General features: G+C 42.9%; 1 long non-coding RNA gene across 2 annotated transcripts in view; it reads left to right on the forward strand.

Moving 5' to 3' along the window:
- Nucleotides 1–13021: 13021 nt before the first annotated feature.
- LOC310687985 overlaps nucleotides 13022–23437 on the forward strand; it is a 36923-nt gene continuing 26507 nt past the window's right edge. Inside the window, exons 1-2 of one of the 2 annotated variants that reach the window (XR_014516711.1) lie at nucleotides 13022–13119; nucleotides 20018–20123. This is a non-coding gene — a long non-coding RNA (uncharacterized lncRNA). Of the gene's footprint in view, nucleotides 13120–19431; nucleotides 20124–23437 lie in introns of those variants that run through there. The other variant, XR_014516712.1, reaches the window with a different exon arrangement.

A 23437-nucleotide genomic window follows, 5' to 3' on the forward strand; every position in this document is an offset into this window, starting at 1 on the left:
TCAGTAATAGAAAGAAACAGATCTTATTTTGAAGTCTGATCTGGACCTTAGAGTGAAAAGAGAGTTCAGCTCTCTTTGGAATGATGAGAGGAACACCTAAATGATTACCTTTGCAAGCATTCCCCCCTGTAGTGTATCAAGGCATTTAGGCAGCTGAGGTCGAGGATTATGTGTATATCCTTTCCCCAACCTTACTTAAAGCCACAATCACTTTATTACTCAATAACTGAAGGGTTTTTTCAATAAAAAAAATATTTGACAGTGATGTCACAGCAACATCATTTTTTCAGTTGAAGCAATTCCAATTAAATGATGTTACTATTTAAAAAAAGTGCTGTTTTTTAATTCAGTGATAGTTCTCCCCCATACATCCAGCTGATGCCAAAGCATGTTCCTTCAGAAGAACAGTATTTTATTCACTAGACAAGATGCTTTTAAAAAAAGGATTCTGAATATTGAAACATCTGTCTTAGTTACCAGAGTATGGCGAATCCTCATATAGAAAATCCAGAATCAAAATTAAGGAACAAAATGTCTGAGTCTCTCTCTCTCTCTCTCTCTCTCTCTCTCTCTCTCTCTCTCTCTCACATCTCAATAGGGAATAAGTCTGCACGATGAGAGGAAGATGGGGTTAATCATTTATTTGCTTCCACATAAGAATAGCTCCCCCCCCCCACTACTTTATGTCCCAGGTGGAAAAAGGCCATAGGACCACAGGAAGCATGCTCTCCAACATTTCTCCAATGAAAATAGGGCCGTCCTATCCAACAACAACAACAATATTTATATTTCTACCCCGCCCATTAGACTGGGTTGCCCCCAGCCACTCTGGGCGACTTCCAACATTTATTAAAACATAATAAAACATTAAACATTTAAAAACTTCCCTATACAGAGCTGCCTTCAGATGTCCTCTAAAGGTTGTATAGTTACTTATTTGCCTGGCTCTCATAACTCCATACCCTCCAGCATTGCCCTAATGAAAGGTGGGATATTCCAGGATCAAATCCGAAACTAGGATGGCTTCTGTAAATCCAGTACTGTCCCTAGAAAATAGGGAAAGTTAGAGGGTCTGCTTGTAGCTTGGTATTGTCTATATCAGGGGTCAGCAAACTTTTTCAGCAGGGGGCCGTTCCACTGTCCCTCAGACCTTGTGGGGGGCCGGACTATATTTTTTTGGGGGGGAAATGAACGGTTTTCGCCCACCCGCAAAGAGGCCTGAAGATGCTTCACTTTACCTGTCCCAGTTGTTGTCCCAGTAGCCGCAGTTGGGCTTCTCCAGCCAGCCAGCTGCCGTGGCAGGGTAGGAGGCTGCGTTGGCCAGTGAAGACAGAAGCAGCAGCCCCGGTGGAGGAGCCGTGGATGGAGGTAGGGGAACCGGGGTGTCACCGGAGCTTTTACCCACTACCTGCTGCTGCTGCTGCTTCCTGAGAGGCACCGTGGAGAAGAAGACAGAGCCGCCCGCCAACCCGCAAGTGGCTACCTTGGCCTCCGCAACAACCCGCCTGAATGTCATGGGAGGAGGGAGGGAGGCGGGCAGTGACGAAGGAAGTGTGCAAGGAAGCAGTGCAGGAAACAGGCACGGAGAAGGAAGGAAGGGCGGATTGAGGGAGAGGGAGGAGAAGCAGGAAGAAAATGCAGCAGCAGTTGGCAGCCGACGTCACATGCCCCCTTCACGGTGCTGCCCTGCTGAGGCGGGCAGGTGGGCAAGCCAACTCCCACTGTCAATGGAGCCTGGCATGGGACAAGATTGCTCTGTCCCTGAGGAGAAAAGTGCCACCATGTGAGGGAGAGGGAGAGGGAAAGAACGCATGTGCTGGCGATCCACGCAATGGCGATCCAAGCAGCGATTTCTGGACCATCTGCAGGCCGGATCTATTGGGCCTCATCTGGCCCGCGGACCTTAGTTTGCTGACCCATGGTCTATATTCTAATTGGCAGTGGTTCTCCATGATTTTGAGCAGGGTTTTCTGGCAGCCATACTTTAAAATCCCATCAAAATAAAAGTCCCCCCTCCCTCCGCTCAAAGAACTTTGGCCCAAGTCACGCAAAGAAGCAGCCCAGTGATTTTTAACTAGGCAGAACCTCCCAGACTGTGGAACTGACACAGAGAAAGCTCCGTCTCTCGTGCTCATGTCTCAAATCCCCAAAGATGGTACTGAGAGCAAAGCCTGTAATTTGCAGACACTGGTCTTCAGTCGAAATGGTGGAGCTCATATCCAATTTTATTGTGTCAGCAAGACCTAGGAGCAGGCAGTAAGAGGCCCTGCAAACTTTCCCGGTGAAAAGCTATCAGGCCCAGCTTTCTGCCACCTTTGCAAATGTTAAACAGAACTGAAGCACTAAGCTCTTAAGACTCGCACAAAAGGCACATCATGTGGAGACGTTGACTGCAGTTCATTTTGTTATCTCTGCTGTGCTTTATGATCACATTAGTCTTGATCAGCTTTCAAGGCAGTGGCACTTGCTTAACTGTAGCTGCAAAGTCATTAGTGCATATGAAATGGATTTAAGGTTTCAGGAAAGCTCGAACGATAGCATTCCAAGGGCAAAAATGTAATTTCCTCCCAAACGTCTGCTCATTTCCTCTGCCATTGTCCATTGCATGAAACAATACAGGATTCGACGCCGATACTGTGCTTTGCAAACATAGGAGGATCTCAAAATTGATCATATCAGAGTGTGACAAACAATTCACGAGTCATGACTCTGGTCAGATATGCACCAGAAACCGCAAAAAAACCCCTCACAAATACAACAAAATCACAAGCACAGGGCGGAGGGGAGTTAGAAACACAGTTTGCACTCCTTTTAACCTTTAGATAGTTGCATTTTCAGTCCAGTTCAAATAAGAATTATAGAGAGAAAGCATCACTAAAAATCGCTCGGAGCAAATGAATTTTTTAAAAACAGTCATAACAAGCAATTTCATTTACTAAAGGCACACTTGGGAATGGCACAGAAACAGCTCGACAAATTGTCCAGCTCTCTGAATCGCTGCTGCTAATCGAAGTTACAATACACAATACAAAAGCATTTATTTGCTTCTAAAAGTTCTCAATGTGCCACAAATTCTGCTGGATTACTATTGTGCCGATTTCCTTTCTCTCCCTTCCCTGCCTTGTAGCCAGATATTTCACTGACCACATGAACGCTGCGCTTGCCAACTCACTTTTAAAATTATTATTCTGAAGATTGGGGCGCGGACTTTGTATAGACATAGCTCAGCTGCTTGAGGATAAATATCAGCTACAAACAAACTAGATGGTATCTGCTGGAAATCAAATGTTCCTGTGTTAAGAAAAGCTATTCAAAATCAGGCTGTTGCATTTTCTGCCATTAGTAAAGCTCATCAATCTTCTTCTTTGGCGATCACTTATAGCCAAGTAATATTGTCTTCCATGAACATGATATTAACAGTGAGTTTGTAAGTGTGGAGGCCAATTCTGGATCCATACGTCCTTCCACAGTGGGGACATAGGTTTCTGGGTGGGAGTTGATCATGGTGAGGGTTTGCCTGGAGGGTAAAGGCTGTTCTCCAATTGGAGCACTCACAGGCCAGTGTTTCCCAGTTGCTGGTGTTTATACTACGTTTGTGGGGCATCTGATTCTCCTAGGCTTCCATATTCCTGCAAGGAGGCAGATCTTGCGAAATCAGCAGTGGGATCTTGTTCTCTCACCTTACAAAGTTCCACCTGGTTCGCTATTGCATATGTACATCATTCCTTGACAATTACAGAAAGCCTGCAACATTGGAGCATCTCACTTATGTGCATTTAGCTTTATGTTCTTGGCCAAAAAACCCAAAGAATCAAAAAGGGGACAGAAAGCAGGCCAGTGTCCAAGAAAAAAGACTTTGGCTATCCCACCCAGCCCTGAACCCCATGTGTTTTGCCCATACAGTCATACCTCAGGTTGAAGTAGCTTTGGGATAAGTATTTTGGGGGTTGCTCGCTGCAGTGACCTGGAAGTGCATTAGTTTCAGGTTTTGCTGTGTGCGCATGTGCAGATGGTCAAAATGAGCGAATTGCGACCCGCGCATGTGCAGATGAGCGGACGCAAGTTGCATTCGCTTCTGGATGCGAACAGGGCTCCGGAATGGATCCCGTTCACATCCAGAGGTACCACTGTACGTGATTCTGGTTGGAGGCACGATCCCCAGAACATAATCCCCATGGAAGTGGCAGGCTTCCTGTTGAGAGCATCTACCACATCGGACATGTCAAGGCCTTTTCTACCATTTTCACAGTCTTGGCTTCCACCTAATTCAGCCTAAGTTATACTTAGAGTAGGTCCATTGAAACTAATGGTCCTTACTTAGTCAAGTTCATTAATTTTAATAGGTTTACTGTTGGTAAAATTTAGTTGACTTCTATCTCAACATTTCTAACCACAGCTAAACAGATTGCAAAGAAAAGTCTACTTTTGGATTTTTTACCCACGAAGCACTCATTTCCCATAGCCCCACTCACCTCACAGAGTGTTTGTTGTGGGGGAGGAAGGGAAAGGAGAATGTTAGCCGCTTTGAGACTCCTTCGGGTAGTGATAAAGCGGGATATCAAATCCAAACTCTTCTTCTTCTTCTTCTTCTTCTACTTTTACCAGAAAATAGATAGTAAATCTTCTTTAATGCTTAAAAAAAAGAACACCACTATTTAACTTAGATTTGCTTCTAGCAATCCTTAATTACATTCTTATCATTTCAAATTAATCTGGTAGCGTTTGCTATGTGTCTAAGAGATTCCTTCAATAACCTTTCCCTATGACTAAAGGGGTTGGGAAAATAGAATATAATCAGATTGATTTACTTTGAAGGCTTACAAAAACTTGTGCAGAACTCTAGCCTAACCAGCTATAAAACCAGACAGACTAAGATAATTTTTATGATCAGTCAGCTATGGTTTAAATTATGTATTTGTCAAGTGACAGTAATAGAAAATTTGCATGTGCTTAAATAAATGAACATATGCAAATAAATGGTGGTGGTCAACTGTTCTTTCCAAGAGAAATGGAAGCCTAGACTCAAAGAGAAGAGATCTCTCAATAATAATAATAATAATAATAATAATAATAATAATAATAATAATAATAATAATAATAATAATAATTTATTATTTGTACCCCGCCCATCTGGCTGGGTTTCCCCAGCCACTCATGGCCCAACGAGGGTGTGGCCCTTCCGATAATTGCTTTTCTGAGAGCTATTACATTTATGCTAATAATAAACATATGGTAAACTGGACAGGCTCTGAAATCATGTCTAGAATCCAGTTCTGCCATCCAGGATCATTCTTCAACAGAAAGACAATGCAGTATGTGATATAACACACCATTTTATCTCTCCCACGAAAGCCTGTTCAAAGGAACTGGATATTTGTGGACCCATAGGCTTGCCATATGTCAGGAATATTCCTGACATGTTCTGGTTTTCGGGTTTAAAATGAATGAATGAATGAATGAATGAATCTTTAGTTGCGTCAGCCATCGGCCATAGCAATAAAACAACAATACGATATACAAAGAGTAGAACTAAAAAGTCAGTTATATAAAATACATTTTAGGGTTTTGAATCAATAGTAAAATGGTGGATCTTATTCCGATTGCCCCAGCTAAAAACCTTGCAGCCTTTGCTGTCTCCTGCTCATCTTGATCTGCCAAGAGAAAGGACACTGCGGCAGTGGTTGGGCGACCCAGAATGGACAATAAAAGAGGGGTGATAATCTCAGTCCTCAAGTCTTTATAAAGAGTGCAAGCCAGAAAGGCATGCGCCACCAATTCAGTACTACCATCTCCACAGGGACATAAGCGTTTTTCGTGTGGAATCTGTTGGAATCGGGTGCAAAAATGATGTCAGGGGGGATTTTGCCGAATTGGCAAAATGTCAGGGGAAACCTGGATGTATGGCAACGTAATGGAAAGCTCCAAAAGCTTAAACTCACTATTTTGGGTTTGTTTCCCCCCAAAAAAACTCAACAAATTTTGGTGGGTTTCTAAAAAAAAAAAAGCTGATGTCAGGAACTTTACTTTTTGAAATATGGTGACCCTATGGATCTATTATGTATGCAAAGCTATGTTAAATTCCATCATGCTCTGAGAATGCTATGGGTACTGGACAAAGAAGTAACCATATATGCAGTGTATAGTAAGTTCTTGTAAGTAGCCACTCACTTTGCTTTTTCCAGTACAATGAGCTACAGATTCAATTCTCCTATGACTACACATGTCTATTTCCTTGGAGCCCTGTGTTTAGGAAAGTCAACTGCATGCAACTTGGAACTGAATTTGTGTATTTCGTATTGGGGTGTAACTGCTATCATAAGCACTCTTAGATTTTGTTTACAAAGGAATTTTGTGCATATGTAGTAGGGCTGCAAATGGGGCCCGAGATTTGCCCTGCACTTGCCCTGTTTTTTGTTTTTAAAAAAGTCAGATTGGTTTCTGAGTCGCTCTCTGCCCTGTGTTCTTTTTCTGTGATTTGACTACTGAAGCATTCTGTGTACAACAAAGCTCTGACCCAATCACTCTTATCCGTAATATTTCCCCTTTTGGGGCAGAAGCAGATGAAATTTGCAGGCACAAAGCCCTTCCAGAGTGTGTTAAAACGGTGAAATTGCAGGCCCAGGGGCTTTTGTGGAGGAAGTAAAACAAATTCACTTTCCTCCATCATCCATATTAGGACAATACTTTTATCAGGCCAACAAAAACTTCAAAATCCATACTTTTTAAATATTTTTGAAGGAAGAATAAGAGTTCATCTCTTACTGTAAAACAATTAAGTGATGTGTATTCTTGCTTGTACATTGAGAAAAAGAAATAGCAACTTCAGGTTAGCCAGTATAGATATCTAGTGCTTGTTTTGTTGAGAGAGAATATTCTCCATTTGGCATTACAGGGTGAGGCTGTGCTTAATGCTGCCTGTGAAGATTTGAATTCATTTAAAGTAGCTAAGTGTTCCCGTACTTCTTTTCCTGTATTGGGCTACATCTTCTTTCTTGCATTGTTTATTCCATTATCACTAGGTTGGGCACTTCTTTCATTTTGAATAAAGACAGAGGCAAAGCAGGTGTTGAGCATTTCCACCTTTTCTCTGTCACCCAAGAGCATTTCTCTGTCTTCCCCACGCTGAGGACTTAGTACTTGCTTGTTCTTCCTCTTGCTTTGAGCATAATCGAGGAAACCTTTTATATTATTTTTAACTTCTCTTGCAAGCCTGAGATCATTCTGAGCCCACCTGACCGCCCCTCCTGCAGCTGTTGACTACTTCATGATTTCCCCTTACTTTCATTCCTTATACATGTCCTACCCAAAGTTCAGCTTTAAGGGGGCTTTGGCTACTGAGCTGTAACTTAGGAGGGGGGAGAGATCCTCAATTACTCTTTTATTCAGCCCCAAAACAGAGGCAATGTACAATTCTAGTGGATTCTTCCTGCCTACAGCTTCTCAAATTAGCAGCACATCATTCGGAAGGATAAGAAAAACCTCATGTCCCTTTACTGAGTTCCTTTAATCCATGAGAGACTTTCCTTAATTCAGAGAATGTGTTTTTGCTCACCTTCCTGTTCCATTCCATGTCTCATCCCATAGGAAACTTTTCAGTATTTGACTCCTGTGAATAGTTATGTTATCAGCCCTAGCAATTCAAGCAGGTAATCTAATAAGCACAGATGTTGCCTTGTGAAATCAGTTTTTACCTACCTCGACCAGATGTAATGTATTCATTAGTGCCGTTGGGTAATGTAATATTGATTTTTTTTTTTGGTAGTATAGACTATGAACTTCAAACTTGGAGTTTCTTAACATTAAAATAAAAAATTAATTTAGCTAAGGCACAGGTGATTACATTGTACCATTAAGAATGCAGTTAAATCACATATTTATTGTTGCTTGACTTCCTCTTTTTTTCTTCTTTTTATTACCCAAGTCTCCAATATTAAATCATGGCGGTGAATGGTTTTACTGACATGGCATTCATTGGCACCGCTTTCAGATCTTAAGAAACTGCAAGTTAACAACTGCTAAAAATAAGTTAGTCCTACTTACAATGCCATGTACTTGAGAGGTCCTTAATACTTTCATACTGCTTTAGAGGTTGATGTTGGTTTTCCTGATAGGCAGAAATTCAGGTTGTTGTTTTTTTGCTTCCATTAAGCTAAATGGCTTTGAATTTCTTCCTCGCCATATAAGTCTTAAAGGCATAGGAAGCCTGCCAAACAAAAGATGGCAACCTTCATCTATTAACCAGCTAGTGAAGAATGGGAAACAAATGTAAAATAAAATAGTAATGATGTGTTCTTATTCATGCCACCCAAAACACAATATCCTGTCTCAGGCAGCCAGTGTTATATAGCTGGACCTGGGAGAACAGGATTCAAATCCCCACTCAGCCATGAAACTCATTGGGTGATCTTGGGCCAGTCAATTACTCTCAACCTAACCTCTCTCACAGGGTGGCTGTCGTGGGGATTAAATGAGGAAGGAGGAGAACTATATAAGGCATCTTGAATTCACTGAAGAAATAAATAAATGACCAGTCCAATACTCACTTGGAAATAAGCCCCATTGAATCCAGCAGTTACTTTTCTCAGAAGCAAGCGGCCAAGAAAAACCCTGCCAGTCTTGGTATTTTGCCTGCACCAGTTGCAGCAAACCTCTTGAGAGTAGGAGAGGCTAAGACATTAGTGGCCAATTCACTATTTCCAGCACATTGCTCTTTAAGAGCAGAATCACTGTAGGACCAGGGTACAATAGGTTGCTTTGAGGGCTGTTCCTGGATGGGCATCTGAGATAGCTCAGTCAATAGAGCATGAGGCTCTTAATCTCAGGGCTATGGGTTCAAGCCTCACCTTGGGCAAAAGATTCATGCTTTGCAAGGGGTTGGGTTAGATTACTTTTGTGGTCTCTTCCACTTCTACAATTCTATAGCTGAGAAATGGCTGGGTTGACTCCAAGTGTCCCTATTTTCCAGCCCATCACAACTTCTGATTTGATCCCTGAATGTCCCACTTTTCCTTAAAGGTAAAGGGACCCCTGACCATTAGGTCCAGTCATGACCGATTCTTGGGTTGCGGCGCTCATCTCGCTTTATCGGCCGAGGGAGTCAGCGTACAGCTTCCGGGTCATGTGTCCAGCATGACTAAGCCGCTTCTGGTGAACTAGAGCAGCGCACGGAAACGCCATTTACGTTCCCGCAGGAGTGGTACCTATTTATCTACTTGCACTTTGACACGCTTTTGAACTGCTAGGTTGGCAGGAGCAGGGACCAAGCAACGGGAGCTCACCCTGTCGCGGGGATTCGAACCGCTGACCTTCTGATCGGCAAGTCCTAGGCTCTGTGGTTTAACCCACAGCACCACCCGATGTCCCTATTTTCACTGGAGAAATGTTGGAGGCTATGAAGTTATCCAATCCCTGAGCCATCTGAAGGCAATCTGTATAGGGAGTTTTTTTAAACAAACAAACAAACAATGTTTTATTGTGTTCTTATATATGTTGGAAGCTGCCCAGAGTGGCTGGGCCAACCCAGTAAGATGTATGGGGTATAAATAGCAAAATTATCATTGTGGAATGGGACATCCCTATTTTCATTGGAGTGACTGGCTATGGCAGGGGTGGGGAACTTCAAGCCTACAGGCCTAATGAGCCCCATCAGGCCTTTCTCTTTGGCTTAAGAGGCCATTCTCCACCTGCCCTGCACCTGATAAGTGCTAGATGCAGCGCAGATAAAGCCAGGGCTTGGGTGAAAGTTGCATTTAAGGTACCACCAATCAGTTGATGGGTAGTTCCTGCATCAACCTTTGAGCAGTGTGTCTCAGGCACCAACTACCAGTTGATTGTTTGCACTTCAGAAGTATACATACACAGCTTTCACTGGGCTGAGAATCAGCTGGTTTTTGACACTGAGGAAGCCCTGTCCCCAGTGCTTCCCAAGCATCGATGATCAACTGAATTTGGGAACGCGACATCCTTTTAAAATCATACTGTTGGATTTCAAAGTAGATGACCAGAATTGGTCACCTGGCAAACCATAGCAGCAATAATAGATGGCCAATCCTGTGTGTGTTTAGATCTGGGAGTCTAGCACTCTCCAATGCAGGCATAGGCAAACTCGGCCCTCCAGATGTTTTGGGACTACAACTCCCATCATACCTGACCACTGGTCCAGTTAGCTAGGGATGATGGGAGTTGTAGTCCCAAAACATCTGGAGGGCCGAATTTGCCTATGCTTGCTGCAGTGCTTTTGGGGAAGCTAAATTTCAAGTGGCTTTTATATATGCAATGAAATTCAGCTGTTGAGATTTTCTACTGCCTTTTTTTTTGTTTGGATGATGTATTGTGTTTTATAAACTTTTCTTTTTAATTCAGAAGTTTCAAGGGGTTATTTCATTCAGTAGCAAGTGACATGTTCTTATTTTAATGTGTAAGCCGCCTTGGAGGATTTTTAATTCACAAAGGTGGCATGAAAAGTTTTAAAATAAATAAAAGCGCAACAAATAGAAGGATAGATAAATATAACTCATTACGAGAGACAATTAAATGAAATAAAGCACACTGCAACAGCAGCAGCGTATAAACCAGATGGCAGGCAAGTTGGGTCCAGATTCACTGACAGCCTGTCTAATTGAAATGGACATATGGATGGGAGAGAAAGGAAATAAGAAACTGACAGGTTTGGTCAGGGACCAACACTGTAGCCTCACAAAGCCCTGGAAAGCTAGTCAGCTGGCAAGTTTGTCCTAAAGCCTAACGTGCAATGACGCATTCCATTTCCCCATGTTAGAAACAGCATTTGCTGCCCTAAACCATTTCAACAGACTAGGGGTTGTATCCAGTGAGGGCACACAGGGTGCTGCAGGCAAAAGGAGAGAATTCCATTGTGCAAGTGGAGGAGGTCTGTCGCACAAATGGAACAGCAGTGTTGAATACAACCGTAGGGCTGCAATTGAATAACCCCAAATTTCATTGGATTGAGCACAATTTAGTTCTAAGTAAACATGGATGGCATAGGAAATGCAGAATTGCAATCCCAGTGCCATTTTCTAGGAAATTAGTCCTGTTTAACTCAACAGTGTTTACTTCTGAGTCAACATGCATAGATTATTTGACATCAGGGCCCCTCCTGTAAATATTCTGTCATCAATCTGTCTGTGGGAGGAACTGTGAGTTTTTGTGATAAACCAGACATCTTATGCAAGACTTGGAGATAAATCTCTACTTTTCAGGTTGGTAATGGCTTGCAACAGGGTGAGCTCCCATTGCTCTGTCCCAGCTTCTGCCCACCTAGCAGTTCAAAAGCACACCAGCACAAGTAGATAAATAGGTACCGCTGCGGCAGGAAGGTAAATGCCGTTTCTGTGGGCTCTGGTTTCTGTCATGGTTCTCCGTGCACCAGAAGCGGTTTAGTCATGCTGGCCACACGAACCAAAAAGCTGTCTGTGGACAAACGCTGGCTCCCTTGGCCTGACGCAAGATGAGCGCCACAACCCCCATAGTTGCCTTTGACTGGACTTAACAGTCCAGGGGTCCTTTACCTTTCTAAACAGTCCAGGGGTCCTTTACCTTTCTAAACACCCTTTTAAACGTCCTCCCCCCCTGCTTGAGCCCAAGAGAGGGTTTAGTCCTTTTGCTTTCAAAACTCCTTCATAACAGTACATAAGTTATTAATCCATAGCTTGGCTGTCCTCACAAACTCCTCCAGACAGTGCCTGGAGTCACCATGTTCTCAGTCAAAGAATCAGCTAACAGAATAGCCAGTCAACTCCTTTCCCCATTACTGAGTATTCTTTGTGAAATACATTTACAATGCAAATATTAATAGGAACCTCCCCAGCATTGGAGGTACTTTTCTCCTAGATTTCATCAGGGGGAGAGCAGATGTTCCTGAGAAGAGGTTAATCACTGCCACACTGTCAAAGCCAATCAGCCCCAGTTGTCAGGAATGATGGGAGTTGTTGTCTAACAGCATCTAGAAGGAACTGCATTGGCCACCCCGGGAACAGAACATGAGTAGGCATCAAGCACAAGTAAAGAGAGTCCGTTCCAGTATTCTAGGGTGGTATATCTATATGTAGTGATTTGCTCTAAATGTAAGAAACTTCATTCGAACATGCTGGAAAGCATAAATTGTAAAAAGGCAGGCTGGAACGATGTTAAGTCAACAACAACAACAATTATGTGTCTGTTTCTTTAAAAAGAGTTAATTTTGAGATGACACTATGAGGAGGAAAAATAGCCAATGTGAAGGATATCAACCCACTCCCTTTTAAATCGTAGTCAGTATTTGCAAATATGTAAGTTTATAGGTAAGACTACACTGCAATGGATTTTTATTGAAACCAATGAACGTTGAATAAGTCATAAAAAGATTTATTTTAGCTCTGACACTTTTATATATCATTTGGCCATTCTGTTCACAGTGGAACACTCATACCCATGGCAGTGAAAGCACTTGAAATACTTTAAAACAAAATGAAGTAAGCTTTCTTTATTATCTATTGAAATGTTATATTTAAATGGCGCACGTACACTTTTCTAGGAAAGAAAAGAAATCACTCCCTCACTGTCCAGTTTCCCCAAAAGAAAAGAAAAAACACACCCATGAAACATCTGCCAGCGTTGTTGAAACAGATGAACGTGCTTGTTCAATCTGATTGTACAAGTGTGACCTTTTCATTGAGAGGTTGTTAAGAAAGTCTCGAGTAAAGTACTGTTTCCACCCCTTTCTACATTCTCATCTTTTTAGACAATCCTTTTCAATTATATGGTTGAAGAGGCATGTTCCTGACATTCTCTTTATCTGAATTCTCCTTAGCTGAGACCCCAAAGTTCCAAGTTTCCCAGTCTTGTTTTGGAAAGCATTAAGAATCCTCCATTGATCTGTTTAGTTCTAATTCAGGCTTTGTTACTCACCTTATTAGAATTGTGGGGGTGGGGAGCAGGGTCAAACTTCCTGCCCTTCTGTTGTTCCCTGATGTCATAATGCATAAGCTTGCTCCTCTATTACTCTCAGCTTCCTCCACCTCATCCGACATTGTTCAGTGGGGACCCCAACCAAGCCATCACCTATTCCCTTCAGATTGGGATACACCAACTGCAGAGTACCTGGGGTACCCAACAGAGCAGGTATTCAGACCTTGGGCATCCTGGTCTTCTGTTATGTCCCCAAAGAATCAGCATGATTCTATGATACTTACATTGCCAAAATATTGATTCCTGTTCATAGGTGGTTGGAGGGCAAGAGTGCTCATATGTGGCCAGAGTATGGCTGCATGGGCCAGTCACAAAATCCCATTAGCACTGGGTTTGCAATAGTTCAGTAACTGAGCAGATGTAAAATACCTTTTTTCAACATGGTTCAACCTTCGTCTCCTGAGGAGACCCCTCACCTGTTAATGGTTCATTAGGGTGGTAACCATTTGGGGATCTTGAAGGGCAAATGCTGGCATGCTTGGATTTTGTGCTTTTCGGCATTATTGGCTTGAAGTGACCATAGTTTGGTCTGATATTTTACCCAGAAGGGTGTGGAGGGGAGATGGTGACTCTAAATGACATCATTAGGCAAGGGTGAAAGTGAATGGGGAGATCTGTATCAACCTGCCTAGCAATGAGGGCAACACTATGCATTATCTTGAGATGAAATATACAAGGACTGGTTCCCATAAGCCAGGTGAAATTCACTTGTCCAATTGGAGCAATGATATTTTCTTGGTAGAATGACCTGTATAACTTTACTCACAGCAGGTAGGGGGTGAGGGGCTAAGCTTCTCCTCTTCAGTGGCAGGTAATGTGGGAATCCAACAGGTAGAGTAAGGTTAGGAGAGCATCCTTTTTTATTTTTTTTACATATCATTCCCAACAATCATATAACATATTTTCTTAACTTATACAATGTTTTGGACTTCCATCAACCACATCTGAAGATTTTTCAGTCTTTATCACTTAGCCTGCATTTCTTAGTTTCCCTATTACTTTTAATTGTCCTTAACTAATAACTCCCTTCAAATCTTCTTCTCTGCAATATTTCACATAGTCCTCCTTACAAAACTTCTTGCAGTCCTGCTAGTGTAATCTGTTTATTACAATTGCTTTTCAAATAGTTCAAATATTGACTCCAGTCCTCTGAGAATCTCTGGTCCCGCAGGTTTCAGATCCTTCCTGTCATCTTGTCTAATTCTACATAGTCCATTAATTTCGCCTGCCATTCTTCTTTCATCGGTAATTCTTCTTGTTTCCATAGGAGAGCATCCTTAGGCACCTTTAGAGGCAGAAATCCTGATGCTTCCTTCCAATGTTGGGAGGCCTGTTGGTATGGTAAGGATCACCTTGGGGAACAGTATTGTAGGAAAGGTCCTACAAGATCAAGAAAGCCACCCTACTGATGCAAATGAGTGCTGCTTAAGGGAGAGGGCATGTCTCACTTGGATTGGTAGTTGATTAGTTACCTGCACAGAATGTCGCCCTGCAGATGTTGTTGTTTAGTTGATTAGTCATGGCTGACTCTTTGTGACCCCATGGACCAGAGCACACCAGGCCCTCCTGTCTTCCACTGTCTCCCGCAGCTTGGTCAAACTCATGCTGGTAGCTTTGAGAACACTGTCCAACCATCTCATCCTCTGTCGTCCCCTTCTCTTTGTGCCCTCAATCTGTCCCAACATCAGGGGCTTTTCATTTGTTTATAATTTGAATAAAATGGCCTTCATTTTAACACACTTCACCTTGTGTCACATCTTCTTATTTCCATGGTTACACTCGCAACGTAACTAGTTTGCTTGCAGTTTAATGAGAACAATATTGCAAATTCTGATTAACTTTGGAAAGCGTCCCAAATTATTTTTGCATTCATGCCCATAAGGCCAGATTGGTTAGAGTAGACATTATAGCTGTTACCTTAAGCTTTGTATTATTAGTGTGCAAAAATAGTCTGCTCCTTTTTATGTTTGTAAGCAATAATATCACCTCAAGCAAACATAGTGATTTCAATTATCCTTAAGGCAAACTTTCATGTTACAACTTAATTATGGCCTCAGTAGCAGCTTTTCAGCACCATCTTCACATTAGCAAAATATCTACTCTGTCCTAGTCCTGTTGTGCCATTGTTACACCTTATCCACAAGTCTCTATTGGTACTTTTCCCCACAATCAAAGAATAATGAAAATAGTGATGGGCAGTCAATGACTTTGCACCTAGTTTATAACTGAGCCATTTTAAAGCATTTTCATTTTGAGCAATTTCACCAGAAATACCAAATCTCTCTCTCTCTCTCTCTCCCTCTCTCTCTCTCTCTCTCTCTCTCTCTGTGTGTGTGTGTGTGATGAAGATCAATCCAAAGTTTGCAAGATGTGTAGATCCCAAAATATTTAAGTGGATCTTCAGAAACAGAGCATGGACTAGAACCCTTTGGTTGGTTTCCATGATTAATTGTCCCCAATGCCCCGCCCCAACAATCTCTACAGAAATTGCAACCCTCTGTAGTTTTTTTTAAAAAATGTTTTTAATGTTTAATGTTTTGTTATGTTTTTATATATGCTGTGAGCTGTTCAGAGTGTCTGTGGCAACTCATATTGGTGGAGTAATAATAATAAAATTATTATCATTACACATCATGGTATTATCAAAACCATGACAGCTCCTAAAGGTGCATCAGACTTTTTAGCATTCACAGTCTTTAAGAAATGAACTCCAAAAATAGGACCACAAAAGGGGATCCTTCAAATTAAATAGATGGACCTGATTTGAATCTATTCCATCAATATCTGGGCAAGGACATTGCCTTGTGCTCTGGGTGTGGGGCGATGTTTCCAAATCCACAGCTCCAAATGCTATCCCATTGCCTGAACTGTGACAATGACCTTAGGGGGTGGGACATACCAGATCAGACGAGTCAAGAGAAGTAGTCAATTGATGCAGGTGCCAGGAACAATTAGAGGACTAAGCAGTGAGCAAAGTGTAACCATTTACTGACTTTATTGAGGACAACCATGCACGTCACTGTCTAAGCTTCCTCTTCATCTGGAATGTTTAATTTTATGGTGAGAGAATGCATTCTCGCATTTCAAAGCACTATTGTTCCGCAACAGATGTTTATGAAAATCTTCTCTCTTGTAGTTACATTGCAAAACAATTATATCTGCGTGTAAAGGAAAAGCCTCGCTGCTAGGGAACTGTCAGTCACAGAGTAGGTTTCGTCTCACTGCATTGAAGACCGAAATGGCTGCACACTTTAAACAGGATAGTTTGCTTAATATCAACAGGCATGTCTGGATGCAACTGGAGCCCTGACGGATCTTTCCCCAGGCAACTGCCAATAGCCTATAGCCATGATGACTGTGTATTACCTCCAGTATTTGAGGAGTTTCACCTCTGAATATCAGCAGATGGAATCACAGGTGAGGTGAGTGCTGCTGTTTGTGGGCTCCACATTGGCGTCTAGTTGGCCACTGTGGGAACAGAATGCTGAATAAGTGAGCCTTTGGTCTGATCTTATGTTCACTGCATGATTCATCCAAATATTTATATATTAGCCCACCTATTGCCATGGCAATTTGCTTTCCACAATCCAGAAACATTATGTCTAGCATTTTCCATCCGGAGACTCTGTTTGATGTGAAGGTCACTTGTGACCTTGAGAAAGGAGATACTTTCCAATTCTCAGAAAATAGGATTCCGATTACCAGTTGTACATGCTGCATTTCAGTTGTGTCGTATTAAGAATCTGTTAACCCTACTTCAAGTTATTTCAAAAGAAATTACCTTAAGTGCATTCTCCTCTCTGCTCAGCTGGTCTCGTGGAAACCGTATATTTCCTTCTCTAGAAAATCGGTATTTTGTCTTGATTTATAAGGCTTCGATGTTATCTCCTCAAAGGTAATTTGATTCCTGTCTAGCCACAAGGTGTAGTCGTTAAGATCACTCTTTTTCATATCTGGCCTCTTAGCACATTTCCACAAACCACCGTTCCTTCCAGCATTGCCACTGCCTCAGCACAATCAGAATGAAAAAGAAAGAGAGAAAGATGTATTAGAAACCATTCCTTTCCCCTGTCATCCGGATTAAGGCACAAAACATATTTTAATGCTCACCGCCAGCAAAGGCACAGAGATTGACTCAGCCTTTAATTAGGGCTGCCTTGCAAAAGGAACCTTGCTAACACTCGGTGTATTTTCACAAAATATGCTGCATGTCCCAACCGTTATAAGAATGGAACAGTCTCTGGTTATTATTGTAGAATGGAATTGCGGTGAGTAAATGATCACCCCAAAATGACAGCCATAAAACTTCAGCTGGGTGTTTTGACTGTTTACTAGACACTCACCATCGTATTATATATTGCAAACACAGGATTGCCAATACTGTAGCTGCATTGTGACATTGGCAGGGGAGAACTGGTGGTTATGCCTTATACTGGGAGTCAGACCAATGACTTATCTAGCTCAGAATTGGCTAGACCAGACACCCATAAACTGCTGCCATCTTGATGGTTTGGACTGCAGCTCTCATTAGTCTTGTATGCTTGGGCTGATAAGCATTGGAATACAACAACATCTGGAGCAGTGTTTCCCAAACTTGGGTCTCCAGCTGTTTTGGGACTACAGTTCCCATCATCCCTGACCACTAGTCCTGCTAGCTAGGGATGGTGGGAGTTGTAGTCCAAAACAGCTGGAGATCCAACTCCCATTATCCCCAGCTAGCAGTACTAGTGGCCAGGGATGGTGGGAATTGTAGTCCAAAAACAGCTGGAGACCCAAGTTTGATCTGGAGGGAACCAGATCGGACAAGGCTGGTCTATGATGACTGGCAATGGCTCTCCAGATTTTCAGACATGCATATTCCTTACACTACTTGGAATTGCCAGGAATTGAAGTTGGGAATTTCTGAATGCAAAGCATGATCTCTACCTCTATAGTCCTTCCTCTAATTAATGTGGAACATCTCTCCCTTGATTCTCTGTTGCCAATAACCACCAATCCATCACTACCACTTCCTCTTCATTCAGACCTGGAGCTGATTCTCTCCTAGAATTCAAACAATCCTCCTTCCCATTGTATTATATCTGGGCAAACCCAGGTTTGGTTTTTCCGAAGGTCACAGTAGTTTCTCTGTTAAAGCCACTTCCGACCTCGGGAGGAGGTGGTGTGTTGGGCTTCACGCCCCCAACACATGCACGGGGGCTGGCTCTCAGCCTCCGGCCTATTAGGGGAATCCTTGACCGCATCATCCCCTGGCCAGCCAATCGGCTGGCCCAGGGTGCGTGGCCTGCTCCATATAAGGCAGGCGCAGCCAGGGATCTCCCTCCTTGGCCACCCACCTGCTTTGGTTTCCCACCCACCTGCCCTTCAAGGTTCCCCTTCTGACCTTGCTATGGACCTCGGTTGGTCACCGTTAAGGGGCCTGGTAGGAATTTTTTCCACTTGGCAAATTGGCACCAGCCATTTGGTTTTTTGCCTACCTCATAGCAAATCATCACAACTTCCTCAGTATTGGTGGTTAGGCATTGGTATGGGTATAGCTGTGTAGATGGATGGGGGGGAGGAAGCGCCATCACCTCCCCTGGATATTGAAGGGTAGTCCAATAAAGGATATTGGGGGGGGGGGCATGACCCTGTCTGAAGCCTATGGAGGTGAGGGCCCAAGGCACGCCCCCAAGCGGGACCCAGGGGAGTGCTTAGTTGATGTGCATCAGCAGGGCTCCCCCTGCTGGTGTTAACCCTTCCCGGTCTTCAAGCTAACAGGCTGAAGCTGGATAGTTGGTTAGGACCAATGCCTAAGCCAATACCACTCATCCCCTGTAACCAATAAAGTTGTGGCCTAATTTTGCCCATTAACCTAAAATAACTGTGTCACGGGTCTTTATTCCTACTGGGGGTAGGCGGGAACTCACCACACAAAGGGCAGCTATCGTGTTCTCTCCATAAGCACAACAGCTGATCTCTCAACTCTAAACCTATCTAAACCCTAGAGCTGCCTCAAAAATAATTTTTAAAAAGATTATCAATATTGGCCATCCATCAAACAGTCCCCGCTGCAATGCTTCCAATATTTACCGTAGATGTTTAGTTTACCAGCAAACAGGGTTTCATCCTCAATCCCAACAACAGTGTTGTTCTGACACTTTTAATATTGGAAATGACAAGAGTTTCTATGTAAAGCTCTCTCGCATTGCAACTGTACTTTAATTTGTTTAACAAACAGTGTAAATGTTGTTGTTGCTGTCAAGACTAAAGAAACTGTTGACCCAGAAATAAAGAAGAAGAAAAGGGGGGGGGGGGAGAGAAAAGAAAGAAAAGCCATATGCTAAGATGTAAGTTTTATACAAGAGAAATGTGCCATATGGCACTGGATTTGCACCCCTGTCAATGCCGCCTTGAAAGCAACCCATGAAATACGATCATTCGTATCATTGCTCCTGTCACTCCTATTGGAATCTGTGACAGCAAAGAAAGAAAAGTGACAATGACGTGTAATAAGGTTCTGTAGGACAAAACATACCTTATACTACCAAGAGGAATGAACAACTGGATTTAGAAGTCAGTTGCAGGTGGCAATTAAGATGCTGTTTATTAATTGCCATGTGCTCGTAAGCATGATCTCTTTTCAGAAAAGAGTTGATGACTCATCGCTCACTTCCCTGGGTGTTCAAAGTGTTTAAATACAATGCTGCAGATAATTATCAGCTTCCACCAAATGTGCTTGTTAGTAGCACTGGAATTAATTTAGGTATTAATTATGAATGGTATACCTTTGGGGAAATGCATCAATCTAACTATAACACACCTGTCTTCAGGCAGGTTGATGCTGCATCAAATTCTTTCGCAAAGGTTTGCCTTCCAATAATGCCAGCGCCTTGTAAAAGTAACCGTAATCATTGGGTGTTAACACAACAGTTCCTGCAGCAAACCTCCACATTTATATATTGCCCTATCCCGTACGTTCAAGGCTCCTGGTAATATATTTTCCTCTTGCTTATTTTATGCCTCCCTCTGATAACTCCTTCCTACACATGATAGATCTTTCTTTTTTAAGTGATCTGAAGATAAATTGAGAACTTAATGCCCTGAATCTTATTTGGAATAACTTTTAGAGAAGGACGCCAGTTCTTTGTTGAATTACACTAAGTGCATCAGAAAACGTAAGAACTTACAGTACTGAATCTGGTTCTTGTTAGTATTTGTACTGGTACCGTATTTATTAGAAATGGGAACCTCCTTAATGAGGGTCGTGGTTGTGTACGGGTCCCTGAGACACCCCCTCCCTGAGGCATCTAATCATAGCCTGCATTTTAATCAAGGCTTATATTTTGATCAGATACCTGTATTCTTAAAATGAGCTTAAAATATATTTTAAAATATCTGTATCTCTCATGCCAGGCAGCATCTCTCATGCCAGGCAGCTGAGTGTATCGGCAGATGTGCTCATCTTAAACAGGGCCCCTCTGACAGAGCCTCAGGGTTGCAAAAGGAAATGACAGGCTAAGAGCAAGAGGTCACACTGACCATACAAAATTACAGAATACAATTAAGCTATAAAAACACAATTATTATGCCTCACATTAGAGACTTAACCCAAAGGGTAAATTGAAGAAGTTGCTTTTAGAACAGCAGCTGTTTCAGCAGGAAAAGGGGGGCTGTAAACTAAGAGGCTTCTCTCTGAAGTTGATTCTGGAAACTGTTTTTTTACTAAGTTCCCTTTCTTCTACAAATCTATATATATATTAATGTATAAATATGTTGGCTTAAATGTAATCATGCAAATGATTTAGAAATTAGAAATGCTAGATTCATGTTAGATTCTTATTTCATAGAATCATAGAATCATAGAGTTGGAAGAGACCACAAGGGCCATTGAATCCAGACCCCTGCCAAGCAGGAGAAACTATCGAGCACTCCTGACATATGGTCGTCGGGCCTCTGTTTAAAATGAAATTAAAAACCATCTGGTTTGCAGGGAATAGGGAAAGTAGGGGCCAAAGTTTATCTGTAATTAAGGTGCCTTGTCAAGGTTAATGGCTACTTGTTTGCCATTTATAAATAGAAGAAAATATAGCTCTCTGTCTCCCATAAAAGGTAATAGGAAATGGGTGTATCTTTTATGATTGGTGCTAGCAAACAGCCAATAGAAATTTCAACCAGGCTGATTGGACAGAGGCAGCCAAAGGAGGAGCAAGGGTGCTGGGCTGAGGGAATATAAGTGCTGGCCATAATGGCAGGAGGGCAGGCCAGAGCTTGGTAACCATATACCACTGTGCCTCTCATTTATTTGTCTGACAAATAAATAATTATTTTAATTTCTCTATTGCTGCGTTGAATATTTCATTCCAGCTAAGCGTTAACCACAAGCAGGGTGCTACATCCCCACTGGGTTATAGGTGGGGGGCATGCCCTAGGCCTTGTCTGTGGGCTCCACAATCACGCCAGGCCGTTTGAGCCAATCCAATGCAGGTGGCATGATTGGGGGGAGCTTTAAAAGCGGCAGTGCGACGTAGCTGAGGCACTTGCTGCCAAACACCCACTCTCCTGTCCCTAATTGTTGATGTTGCTGCTTTGAACTTGCTTCAGATATTGGTTGGTCAGCCTGTTTTAGAACAGGGGTCGGGTAGGAATTTTTTTCCATTTGGCAAATTGGCACTGGCCACTTGGTTTTTGCCTACCCCCTTAGCAATCGTCACAACTTTGTAAGGTTTGGCGGTTAGGCATTGGCTTAGTGAGGTGTGTGGGAGGGGAGGTGCTGCCCCTACATGAATAAGGGTAAAGGAATCTGGGGGTCCTGGATCTCATCCGAAGTCTGCTGGAGGGGCTAGGGCCATGCCAGGACCACTGAACCCCGGAGTGAGCGGTTGATTTTCATTGATGTTGCTCACTCGTTTGGTGTTTACCCTTCCAGACTACCTGCCAGTTATAGTCAGTTGCCAATGCCTAAGCCAATACCACTTACTTTGCTGTAATCAATAAAGTTGTGGCCTAAATTTTGCCCAATAACTTAAACCAAAATTACATGTCAGTGTGAAGTTATTTACTTGGGGGAAGGGCTTGGAAACCTCAAGAGAGTGAAAGACATTGCATTGGACTTCGTATATCTGCACATTACTGCTTTTAATAGTTGCCATCCTCTAAGAAAAGAGTCATCTTAAAAGCCTTGTGTGTGGAGTCTACTTCACAACTAGGGCTTCGAGGGTGAAACTGCTGCATCAGTCTGTATGGCATCAGTATGTATGACTCAGAAAAAAGAGATCTATTTCGGTTTCCCACAATTTCCTGCCTTTGCTTATGCAAGGTTAGGGGAGTCTCAAATGTGCCACTCCAAATCTCTCTATCTGGCCCTTGGGAGTCTCCACAGGCCACACCCCTCCCCAGCCACACACACTTTTTCCAGGCCACACCCTTCACAAACTATGCTTGACACCTTCCTTGAGTGTTTTTAGCTGGCTGGAGTGTGTCATTGAACTCTGATATTGCCTCTTGCTCGTCCAGATGAAGGATAGAGAGGGGTGTCTGAGTGTGTGTAGAAACTAATTGAATGTACTAAGTTAACATTCACATTCATTTGGCTGTCCATTTTTGCTTCCAGCCTCTCTCTCCACTAACATGTGCCCCTTTGAAGATATTGTGGGCCTCAGGCTGAAACAGGGTTGCCCACCCATGGCTTAGGCTTTTCATCATTAGGCAGAGTGAAGGTGGATATTGCGGGCAGCATATTTTGCCAAATATCTATATCTATATATATATATATAGATGTTTTCGTAGATTTTCACGGGTACAGGAATGCAGGTTTTGGTGTCCTCGGGTGTCTTCCCGTGTAAAAGTTGGGGTGTCTAGGCGACGTTTCGACGAGGTCTCACTCGTCATCTTCAGGCTGGTGCTTTCGGCTTCTTGTTACTGGAACAGAGCGGGATCTCAGTGTTTGAGTTCCTATAAATACTGTAGAGGGGTGTGGTGTATTGCCTCAAAAGTTCTGGGCAGAGGGGAAGTTCCCAGGCTAGTGTTCTTTTCTTCTTTTGTTCCTTAATTACTTGAGGGATATCTTGAGTGATTTCTTGAGTGATATTCTGAGTACCACTTAGGTGGGTCATTAGGTGTGGATTAGTTGCTAAAGCCTTCGTGTCTTGACCTCTTGAATTTGTGAAGAGTTTTTCTGGGAAGATGGCTGTACTGCACTTAGTTGTGCTTTGGCTTGGCTTCGTGTATAGGGGCGAGCTGTGGTTTTGTGCCCTGTGCCAGCCAGATCTGTGTAGGGATTGCAGGGGGGTGCAGCATCCGGAGTTGCCACCATGGTTTGGTTACTGGATGGTGTCTGTAATTTATCTGTGGAGAGGGTCTGGGTTTGGGTCTGGTGTGGTTGATTGGTGGTGGCGTTCTGTGTGCCTCTGGATCTGGTGTCGGTTTTTGTGGGGAGGGCTAATTTCCAGATGTCTGGCAGGCGGGATGTGTCGTCACGCTTGTTCATGTT

This window comes from Podarcis liolepis, assembly GCF_965112155.1.
Source record: "Podarcis liolepis genome assembly, chromosome: 10".
In the NCBI taxonomy this organism is placed as follows: domain Eukaryota; kingdom Metazoa; phylum Chordata; class Lepidosauria; order Squamata; family Lacertidae; genus Podarcis; species Podarcis liolepis.